The following is a 12450-nucleotide window of genomic DNA, read 5'->3' as shown; positions in this document are numbered from 1 at the left end:
GAGACCATCGATATCTTACTTGCTAACGGTGCTTACATATATAAGCAACGACATCGTGTGGAACCCTCTCGATCCTCACCCCCGTTACCAATTCGTTGTGAGAAGTGCCAAGCATATAACCAACACACTACTGCCAATTGCCGTAATACTGTCGTATGTGGCTACTGTACTGGCACACACCCTACGCGCTCATGTACTAATCTAACTCAGCCACCTCGGTGCGCTACTTGCAACGAACAACATCCCACTTACAGCTACAAATGCAAGGGTAAACCTGCGCCAGAAACATCCCATCCAGAACTAGTAGCTCCACTGCGAACACATGATTCATCCACCAATACCGACTTTCCCGTAGAATCGACCCCCGTCACTATTGATAAACTCCTAGCCTTTACAACTCTAGCATTACAAAACATTCATCCATTTATCCGTCCACATATCTTGCAACAAATTACTCATGCTGCCCGCATCATCTTCCACGCCTCCTTCAATGCGACCTATTCAAACACCGATGTCTACTTTCATACCACAAATCTTTCGCCCAACCAATAACTACTTCCACATACTACCTCTTATCATGGGTATTGTATTTCTGTTCCTGAACATTCGATCATTATCCAAAAACAAACTGCTCTTTGACTCGCTCCTATTGGAAGAAAATGTGAATGCCTTCCTTCTCAACGAAACTTTCCTAAAACCTACTGATACCATCCGCTTTCCCCGATACAACATCCTTCGCTGTGACAGCCAGATTCTTGCTCAACGAGCTAACGGCGGAGCAGCCATTGGCTTCTACCACACTTTGCCCTTTCGGCGCCATACCTGTCCGCTTCCCAACCTTCCAGAACATGTTATCACAACTTTGTATTTCCCAAATATCGCAATCACTCTCATCACAGTTTATATCCGACCTGGACATCAGATCCCTCTTGCTTTTTTTCAACATATCTCAAATACTTATAAACATTATCTCATCATGGCTGACATTAATTTCCATTGTCGCACAGATAATGAACGTACTACGTTCTTACAGTTTCTTACTTCGAATACAACAGGAAAATTTCATGATCTACAAAAGCCGTCTCGTCCTGTCTCTCAGACAACGCCTGACGTGGTCATTTCTTCTAACTCTATAACCTCCCACTGGACAGTTGAAGTCCTCGATCTAATTGGCAGCGATCACGCACCTCTCAAACTTACTTATCAAAACACGCACGCCCCTCAAATTACCAACACTCCACTTTCTCGCTTAACACTTCGTTACGACAAAGCCGACTGGAACAAATATCGTGATCATATTTCCCAATCGCTTGCTAATCAAAACCCACCAGCTACAGAAGAGCAGCTGTACGAGAGCATTACCACAATCAGTTCTACCATTTCTCAAGCATCAGAACTCTATATTCCCTGTTCAGCTTCTATTCCATACAAACCACAACTACCGCCTCAATTCTTAACTATGATTCGCCGCTCTCGGCAGCTCTATCGCGAATATGTTCGTACTCGTAACCCAGAAACCCTTCATCACCATCATCAACTGCAACGGACTGTTCGAAATTATCTCAAGGCATACAAACTGAGAAATTGGGTTAAAACTTGTAACAACCTCAACTACACTAGTCACCCTTCCAAATTCTGGAAACGCTTTAACGCTCTGTGCGGTAAATACACTAAACCTCAATATCCTCTACTCCATAATGACACACCACTTCAGAGTGATCAGGAAAAAGCCAACGCCTTTGCAGACTACTTGCAGGAAATTTTCACACCCGCACCGCTTTCCGACATCCCCGCTCAGCATCCTGTTTCCCACCTACCTCTGAACTCTCCTCAGTTACAGCCCAATATATCACATACGCTTCCAAATCATCCACTTACAACACCCATTTCCACAGCTGAAATCATTACTGTTGTTAATCGCAAACGAAACTCTGCCCCAGGTTTTGACAATATAACCTACCGACACATTAAGGAAAGTCCTCCTATACTTCTGACACTTCTTGCCCTCATCTATACTTTCATTCTCCGTACTGGATTCTTTCCAATGGACTGGAAAACCTCTAAAACACTCATGTTCTTGAAGCCAAACAAGCCACCCACTGCTACATCTTCCTATAGACCTATTCAACTGATATCTACTTTTAGTAAAATTCTAGAACGCATCATCGTTAAAAGATTGCACCCGTACCTAGAATCAAGACATATCCTTCCTATTCACCAAGCAGGTTTTCGCCCATCTTACTCTATCAATGATCAACTCCTTCGCCTCACCAGTCTCATCACAAATCATTATAACTCCGTTAAACCATCCTGCCTACTTCTGTTCGACCTTGAAAAAGCCTTTGATAAAGTCTGGCATTTTGCCCTTCTTCATAAGCTTCTACATTTCAAGTTTCCCATTACTTATATTCGCTTCATTTATCACTTTCTTGTATGTCGTCTCTCCTACGTCAGCATCAATAATCAACTTCCTTTTGTCAGGAGTACTCCAAGGTTCTGCTCTTTCACCGTTGTTATACATCATCTTTGTGGCCGATTTTCCTGCACTTCCTCCTGATGTATATTTATTTCAATATGCAGATGACACTGCTTTTCTGGCCTTAGGAAATACTATTAACCAGATCAATCACGCTCTCCAGGAAGCGATAAATCGGTTCACTAGTTGGTGTCGGAAGTGGAGTCTTTCAATAAATGCCGCAAAAACACAGGCCATTACTTTCATACCACCCAGAAAACGATCTAGAGTTCACCGCAATCCGTCACTGCTCTCACTCACAGTTAATGACACTCCAATTGTTCCAGCTCGAACAGCTACCTATCTGGGTATTCTTTATGATTCACACCTCACATGGAAACCTAACCTGAAGAAAGTAGCTGCCAAAGCTTATCAGCGCCTGAACCTCCTAAAGCGCCTAACTGGCACAACCTGGGGCTAAAACAGTTCTTAACACATACAAAGCGTTCATGCGCCCAGTCCTTACCTACGGTTTTACCGCCTGGGTTTCCGCTGTTCCTACATACTACGAAAAGTTACGTGTCCTTGAGCGTCACGCATTCCGCATCGCACACCGTATTCAGTTACCCAGTCCAACCCGCGACTTATATAATCTCATCACATTTCCCGACATTACGTTTCATCTCGAATCCCTTCGCCAGAAGTTCATAACAGTCCGCTATAATTGTCATCAGCCCTTACTCCTCGATACCATGCACTATCATGCTCTTCATCCTGTTCGTCCTCGCTATGCCTACTCCCCACTCAGTCTGCTATTCACTCTCTACTGCTATACACAGCCACCTGAGCACCCAGCTTTACTGTTACTCGACGACTATCAAATTCATGCCCATCTAATTCACGTATTTCCATCATTTTCTGCACAGTAAGTCCTTCTGTCTCTAACAGGGCTCCCTCTGTCTTCATCAGCCTAGAGCAGCCCCTAGGCAGAAGATAACTTCACCTGTCTTGCTAATATCTCCTGTGTTGTCTTGTGTGTCGCACCTCACTCCATCACTCACCTTCAATATTTTCTAAATCATAGCTGAACGTATCAACACCATCAATATTTTATATTTTATATTTGTGTTTTGAAGTTCATTTATGTGTATGCAAATATCTATATTTCTACAGGTTACTATAGTTTTATATATATTTGGTCTAGGAATTAATTCGTGCGGTTGGTACGCACACATTGAAGCTGTAGTACAAACACAAAATACATAAATACCTTAAGAAAAATATTGTCCATCGCTAGCCACCACTTTCGCCCATCTGTCAGGCAATGTACGGATTCCGTGGCGAAAGAAGTCCTCATCCTTGGAAGCGATCCAGTCAGAGACCCATGTTTCGATATCTTCTGAAGAAGTAAACCGCTGTCCAATCAAATCGTTGTTCATGCAATCGAACAAGTAGTAGTCCGAAGGAGCAACGTCTGGTGAATACGGCGGGTGGGGTAAAACTTCCCATCCGACATTTTCTAAATAGGTTTTGACCGGTTTTGCGACATGTGGGCGAGCGTTATCATGTTGAACAATAAGTTTATCATGTCTGTTCTCCCATTCTGGTCGTGTTCTGGCCAGAGCTTGCTTCAAACGCATTAATTGTCGTCGATAACGTTCTCCATTCATAGTTTCACCCGGTTGCAGCAGCTCATAGTACACCACACCTTTCATATCCCACCATATGCACAGCATAACCTTTGCACAGTGAATATCTCGTTTTGGTTGTGATGAACCTGGTTCACCTGGTTTCATCCAGGCCTTTTTTCGTTTAGGGTTCTCGTAATGGATCCACTTCTCATCACCCGTAATAATTCGATGCAGAAACCCATTTCTGCTCTGTCGTTGAAGCAGCAATTCGCAAATGGTTTTTCGTCTTTCAACGTCTCTGTCTTTCAATTCATGTGGAACCCAATGTGACATCTTTTGAATCATTCCCATGGCTTTCAAGCGTTTGGAGACTGTTGTTTGATCAACGCCTAATGCCGCTGCAAGTTGTTCCTGCGTTTGACACGAATCCTGCTCGAGCAATGCTGTCAATTCTTCGTCTTGAAATTTTTTTGGCTGTCCAGCTCGCTCTTGGTCTGCCAAGCCGAAATCACCACTTCTAAACCGTGCAAACCACTTCTGACACGTTCGCTCAGCTAGAGCATGGTCACCATACACTTCCACCAAAATACGATGACTTTCAGTCGCACTTTTCTGCATGTTAAAGTAATGCAGCAGGACACCCCGCAAAAACACTTTATCAGGCACAAATTGCGCCATGTTCACTTAACTACAAACTGGTGTTGTTGACGCTTTAATCCACTGCCCTATACTACGAACGATACGCGATGACAGGGGTTTGCAACACATGTGTGGATACACGGAACTGTGGGACGCTCCGTTCGTTGCGCCATCTCTTGTCCACCCGCACGAATTAATTCCTAGACCAAATATATATTTCTTTATTTATCTATTTTCTGAGGTTACTTTCTTCATATTTTCCTCACTTTATTTAAGTTCATTTCATTCTTAACGTAACAACTCATCATTTAATTAATTTATAATTGTTTACCTTACCACAATTTTATGATTATGATCGCAAAGATCATAATGTCCAGGTTTGTGATAATAATAAATAAATAATAAATATACAAAATCACTTAGCCCATCAACCCGCTAATCCTTGAGCCCTATCACCTGAAACTCCCCCACCTAGAAGAGGGTGTAGCCCTCTAAGAGGATGCTAGCCCATGGCTAGCAAAAAAAAAAAAAGCTCCATGTCACATACATCACAATGTCTGAAATGTCCTCAACAACAGACTACCATACCGCTGAATTGGGCGGTCCGGTAAAAATGATCATCAGCTTCTACGTTGGTCACCAAGATCACCAGACTTAACCCCCAACGATTTTTTTTCTGTGAGGACATCTTAAAGACAGTGTCTACAAACCCCTCTGCCCCAAGGTGTGAATGAACTGAAAAAGCGCGTCACTGCTTTAGTGCAAACTGTTGATGTAAACATGTTCAAACGGGTCTGGGCGGAAATGGAATACCGAATAGATGTATGCAGGGTAACAAAGAGGCCGACATAGAATATTTGTGATGTACTATTTTTATTTTTTATCACAAAAACTTCGAGAGTTTTAGCATTTAACTGTAAGATTTTAACCTATTTGGATGATTAATAAAAAAGTTTAAAGGAGTTGTAACCGTTCACATCATTTTGAATCATGCTGTATATAACAGCTAATGTCAGCTACGAATTGAATTCAACTTAACCAATGAGTGCTGTACGAGTAGTTATATAAAAGCTAAGGTGATAACTTTTATTCAAAAAAAAAGAAAGAAAGAAAAGAAAAAGAGAAAAGAAAAAAATCAGGATTCATATTATAACACAATATACCTGCTCACATGAGCTCCTTCTAAACAATCATTCTTTTGGGAGTGTTCAAAATAGCTTCCTGACCTCCACTATATTGTGAAATATATTTCTAAGATTTGAATCCTAGATACTCTCCTCTTCCAGGTCCTCAATCAGAGAATGTTTCATGCAAGTACCTTTGCAGATTATTAATTTGACATATCCAACACAATTTTGATTCAAAAGCATGATATGTAAAATCTAGGATTGCAACACGCTATTTTGGCTTATCACCTTTTGAAAAACAGTACACTCCTAACGTTTTAATAGTTCTCTTGTACTATATGTATGAAAACGATCTGAAACATATATTTGTTCGCTTATTCGTACCTGCCTTCGTATTCTAATTTATATTGTCACGTCCGGTGAATTAAATTAAATATTAAATTTAAATTACGCCATATCAATAAGTGAAACAAAGAACACTGAATTAGGAAATGAAACTGTGAATTAGCACGTAACGACAGAGGAGGAGGGCGGGAAGTGTGGAGTATAGTGTAAGGGAAAAGTTCCATAGAATGTTTGAACACATACGAGCCGGACTTGAGGGAAATGGCATAGGAATACATCATGGACATGGTCAAGTACATGGGTGGAGAGCAGAAAGGCAAGGAGGCAAATTCCTGAACTCGCTTTCCAATGTATAGTTGCGCATTGCACTGTGGAGTGCATTCGAATAGGGGCGTATATTGTTGTTTTACTTTTATGCGATCATCATGATCATCATGAACACATGAAAATGAATGCCTGCATGTATACAGAAGTCTTCACGCATCCGACGTTACGACGGGAGGATGTCCGGATTCTCCCTGTCCACAGTTCTCTTTCTTCCATTTCTGCTTCACAGTGTCGCCTACTCGCTGTCTATAGTTTCTGATTTCTTACATGACCATGTATTACTACTGCACCATACTCCTGACATCTTCCTTCTCCGTTTTCCTGAATTATATAACCACTTTTACTTGCGCTTACCTACAAACTCATCTGTAACTAGGTTCTACCCCTCTTCCCTCACTTGCCAGATTATTGTACAATTTAATGTCACATTGTAGTATATGTTGTGTTTCTACGCGTGTTTTCATCAAACTCGCTCCATAATTCGTCTCATTGGCTCTACTCGTCCTTCGTAAATACTGAACGGTTCGGATTGAGGGTTTTTCTCGTCTATGGATTTTTGTTTTCTCTAACATCAATTGGCCATAGACTAGTTCCACATTTCTTGTGACACCAGAAAAAGTTCCTCTGTAAGATCAATATCAAATGTTTGCAACACTAATAATTGCTTTAAACCAGCATCCAGTTGATTAATTTTAAGCACGTGATACGTAATTCCTTTCGTTGAATACTGTCCATTAATCTAGCGTCCAGTGGTAAAATATTAATCTTAACAAATGAAGTAATAGTCCAAATCAGACAAAAAGTATAGCTGCATAATTAAATATCTTACACGGCAGGGTCCCACAAGTTGTCGCTAAAGTATAATTGTCACATAGCGCATCTGATAGAGCATCATCAGAAATGATCATGAGCAAAATTTAAGGTGCTATGGACCAGAAGGATAGAAGCTACGGGATTTCAAAATTTGAATATCCAAAGAATTATATCATTGAGTTATGTACGTTTAAACTAAATATCTTGAAAACAGTTAAAGCAATCAAAACAAAAGTTGCACAATGTAATGAGAACAAAATGCCCTATTGAAAATCATAAACATTGTTGCCATAGGTGAAACAGTGTTACCAACTCAGCATATTTTTTATTATAAATAGCACTATATACAAGTTTGCACAGATTTAAAATGCATTATTATTACTAAACATAACAGTGAAGTGTAGTGGTACAGTGTTGCACACTGTTAGAGCTACGTGTGCTAAAAATGTACAATGGAGAAGTCTCATATGTTTCAACAAATGGTAATAAAGGAATCTGAGTCTCATACTATGAATTTAGTTCAATTGCATAACACAGATAATATACTATAGCAAAATGTCAGCAAGGTTACAAAGTACTAAAGCATTTGGAAAACGAAATTGAGTGATGCAATTTTTACGTCCTGTGTCAGTTTCGAACCTACATGGGAGTGCAAAGTGGGATCCGAATCACTATCAAAGGGAAATATAATGAAATGTAAGGTGCAAAGTACTACAAAAACATGTCCGAGGCGGGATTGGAATCCACAATGCCTAATATGTCAGTTGTCTAGCCTTCTAAACACATCGCTATACGGTCCGACTAAAAACGAAATGAGATAGTAACAACATAATTATATTTCCAATGTGAATATGATTATATTACGGTGCACAAACATAATCATATGGTATGTAAGAGAGCAGGTAAAAGAACATGTAACTTGATACGAAAGATACAAACCAAGAAAGCACTCTTCCAAATATTGATAAGATAACCTGGAGAACCACTTTACAGAATTAGAAAACACGTTTCTTCCTGGCGTGTATCATTTCTTCTCGCAAGTTGTCTGCTTATTCGTCAGGGCTACAGAAGTATATTGCAAAATCCTCACTTTTTTCTAATGTATTTTTTTATTACTCTGTGTTCCCATATATCAGACTTCTCCATTGTACATTTTCAGCACATGTTGCTCCAATAGCGTGCAACACTGCACTACTACATTTCACTGTTATGTTTAGTATATGATGCTATTTAAAATAAAAAGTTTTATGCTGATTTGGCAATACTGCTTCACCTATGCCAACAATGTTTATGATTTTCGATAGGGTATTTTCTTCTCATTATATTGTTCAACTTTTGTTTTGCTATTGCTTTAACTATTTTCAAGATATTTACTTTAAACGTACATAATTCCATAATTCTTTGGATATTCAAAATTGAATTGCCGTAGCTCCTATCCTTCTGGTCCATAACAACTTAAATTTTGATCATGTTCATTTCTCATGATGCTTTATCAGATGTGCTATGTGGCAATCAAATTGTAGAGACAACTTGTGGGACCCTACCGTGTTAGACTTAAAGTACACCTTTGCTATTAATTCTATGTGAAATCCAGGCAAATGTCTCGACTAAATTGAATCTATCAAGCAAAGATAATCAGAAATTGACCGACAAAGTAGCCGGTAATAGGTCCAGCATTCAATTAACAAACGTCTTATTTTCATCAGTTTTTGTTTTTAACTAGTCAGGCTTGGAAACGTGGAAAAAGCGAGGTTTTATGTGCAAATACAATAAGCATTTCGGACGTACTTTAGTTCAAAGGTAAAGAGAAAATAATATTAAATCTAAACGTATAAAAGAATATAACAAATGCTAACTGTAGATTACAAAACACAACCATTCCACAAACATACCTTTGACACAAAAACAAGAAAGTTAGAAAGAACTACATACTTTTATTACAATATCCATTCAATAGCTTCGCCTGGTTTCACCCCCCTTTTGAACTTTCCCCCGCTTTACACACATTGTAGATTGAGAACTAGAGCGAAGGAAAAATCAAAGTTAATCCAACTACGACGATAGAAGCAAGATTCCATTCTAATAAATCTTCATATAATTTAGTAACTATATAGTTTCGTCACTGCCCTTTCAATTCCTACCTGACTTAAATGAAAAGAAAATATCAAAATATATCATATCAGTCCGGCACGTTGTAATTCATCCTTGTTACCAGCAATGTGAGAGACCCATATCAGTGATAAAGATACTCCGAACGTACAAACACTGGTTTCTAACGTATCAATTTCTTCATTACATAATTCTTATTTTTTTTTTAAATTTAATACTTCAATATTCTTTTAATTATATTTTTGTGAGCTTTTACTGAGTTAAAATTTCATTAATTAAAGATGGAAGACAATAGCAATACTTTCATGTTTACAGGTAGCTTCTTGACGATAACATTTTTGACTCTGTACGCAATAAATTTCTGAAAATTCATTGGGGTTTCGAACCACTGGTGCTTTATGTTCCGGGTTTTTGATTATTTAAATAATTCTCTAATGATAAGAAACTTCCAATAGGACCGATGGTAAACTCCGATTAACAAGAAACTTGCAATAGGAAAGAAGATACGCATCGGCACATGAAGTTTTATTCAAAATTCTTTCACTTCCATGTTATGACAAATCCTTTAAAATTGATTTTTAGAATGACTGTTAATTTTTTAAAACCAAGTATAGGGCAACTCATTCTGTACAACACAATCATAAGAAGGCAAATGGTTCGCACGATTAAAGGCCAAAGGTTTACCTGATATAACTACGGCAGAACGGTTAAACAAGAACTTGTGTGAAATGTAAAATCAATTCTAGATACTTCCGTGGTGAACATCACATCAATATTCGCATATTTTGACAGTAGATTAAACTAATCTACATTCGCGTCCTTCATTTCCAAAGTAAAGCTTGACTGATGCGAACCTTTAATTGTTAAATCCAGAACAAAATCCAAAAGGACGTAAATACATCCCATTGAGTAGCCGTATCACTTCCAAATGAAAACTTGTGTCCATGGTTGTAATATATCTTAGAATTGGATCATGAGTGAAGAGGTATTTCGCTGAATTACTTTAGTTCGATGTGTGCCTAAAATTTTTTAGCCTTGAGGAAACTATAAGAAGTACAGGTCTGGTACTACCTTTATTTTTCAACATAAGCCCCTTGTACAGCAACACCCTTATTCCAACGGTACTGCAAAGCTCTTATCCCAGTAGAAAAATAATTCTTAGGTTGTGACATCAGAAACTCCTCCACGGCTGTCATGACCTCATTATTCCTTGCAAAACGTCGTCCTGCTAGAACCGCTTTTAGATTAGGGAACACATAAACGTTTGAGGGAGTCAGATATGGAGAATAGTGTGGATTAGGACGAGTTTGAAACCGCATTCGTGATTGATGTGTGGCCAGGTATATTGTCATGATGGTAGAGATAACATCTGGACATCATTTATGACATTTTTTATTGAATTTGCACTCGATGTTTTTTTCATATGGTCACTATAGTATTGTCCTGTGATGGTATGACTCCTTTGCAGGTAATCAATGAAGATCGTACGTTGGGAATCCCGAAAAACGAGAATACAGCTTTTCCATCGGAGGGAATCACCTTTGCCTTTTTTGGAGAAGAGGAGGTGGGGTCCTTCCATTTTTGGAATTTTTTTTCTAGTTGGTAATGGTGTACCCAACACTTGTCAATACTGATGAATCGACAGACAAAATCGTCCACATCACGTTCTAACAGTTTCAAATTAAACCACGGATATGGTACCGAGTGTGTTTTTGTTTGGGAGTCAGAAGACGTGGGACCCATTGAGCAGAAACCAATTAGTTCAATGCCTGAAAATGCACCAATAGACTTTGTTTTAAGATGAAGCAGTGGAGAATATATGAATGTGCTTCAAATATTATTGTTTGTTCAAGCTCAAGTTGTGAAACCATATTATTACTCCTTCACTGAAACGGATAACCAATTGCACTAGTAAATGGTACAATACATGCCACGTTACGTAAACTGCAAATGTACGAGAATAAACAAAACTGTTTTATTTCTGTTACGTAATCAACCATATCGTTCATATCTGGGAAGACTCCATAATTCAAATTACTCATTTAGTAACAACTATGTGGTTTTAGGATAACGCCAGAAAAGTTTACGTATAGCACAGTGACAACAAAGTTTTTTTTAAATGTTATGATCAAACAAAAGAAAGTTCGATATCATTGGAAACCTCGGTTTTCTGGCCTACATAACTGTTATACATTTTTAATTCATAGAGTTTAATTACTTCTGAAACTTATTCGTACAAGACCATGCTTTTGTTTTATGGCCAGTAAGAGGTGTGATAGAAGAAAACTAGATGTCCTTGATGCATAGCGCGAGTAAAAAGAGCAACATTAATCTTAGTGTCAAATTGGAGTACAGCAACATTTTACAATTTAAACCTGCACAACACATTCTCGCAACAGCTCAAATAAAATCATTTCACATTACGAAAGATATGCAATCCAAATCAAACAAATCTATAGATAACTTCTTTATGCGAACATTGTTAAATCGCACAACTGTATGATATGCACGTAATAAACATCCAATAGAACTACTCCCAGCAATAAAATTTAATGGTAGTATTTTTTTATATTGAACCTGTATGGAAAATCTGTTCTTTCGAACATTCAATAATTCCCACCTCATACAGAACACTGGATATTAACATGTATATTTTCGATTCCTAGCGAATATTTAACAAATATTTATTTGTTATGATTATTTTTTCTTAAAATTCCTACCTTAACTGAGTTACTTGCAAAAATGTATATCGTGTGTATCAATTTTCCAGTTCGTTGAAATGATATAAGCAATTAATACGATTTCAACAACTGCTCTATTTTTATTTGTTTCAACATTACTTCTTTAACGAGAAATTGAGTCGTATATTCAATGCGATTAATCCTCATCAAGCAGAGGTCAGTTAGCTACCACGTGGCACAATATACTGCTTATGTTTATATTTTATGGTACTGTTTTACCCATGAAGGAAATAAGATGGGCAACACAAGATTTTAGTATCCTT

Source organism: Thermobia domestica, chromosome 7 (genome assembly GCF_964235325.1).
Source record: "Thermobia domestica chromosome 7, izTheDome1.hap1.1, whole genome shotgun sequence".
Lineage (NCBI taxonomy): Eukaryota > Metazoa > Arthropoda > Insecta > Zygentoma > Lepismatidae > Thermobia > Thermobia domestica.
The sequence above is the reverse complement of the archived record's forward strand: the minus strand, read 5'-3'. Positions refer to the sequence as shown.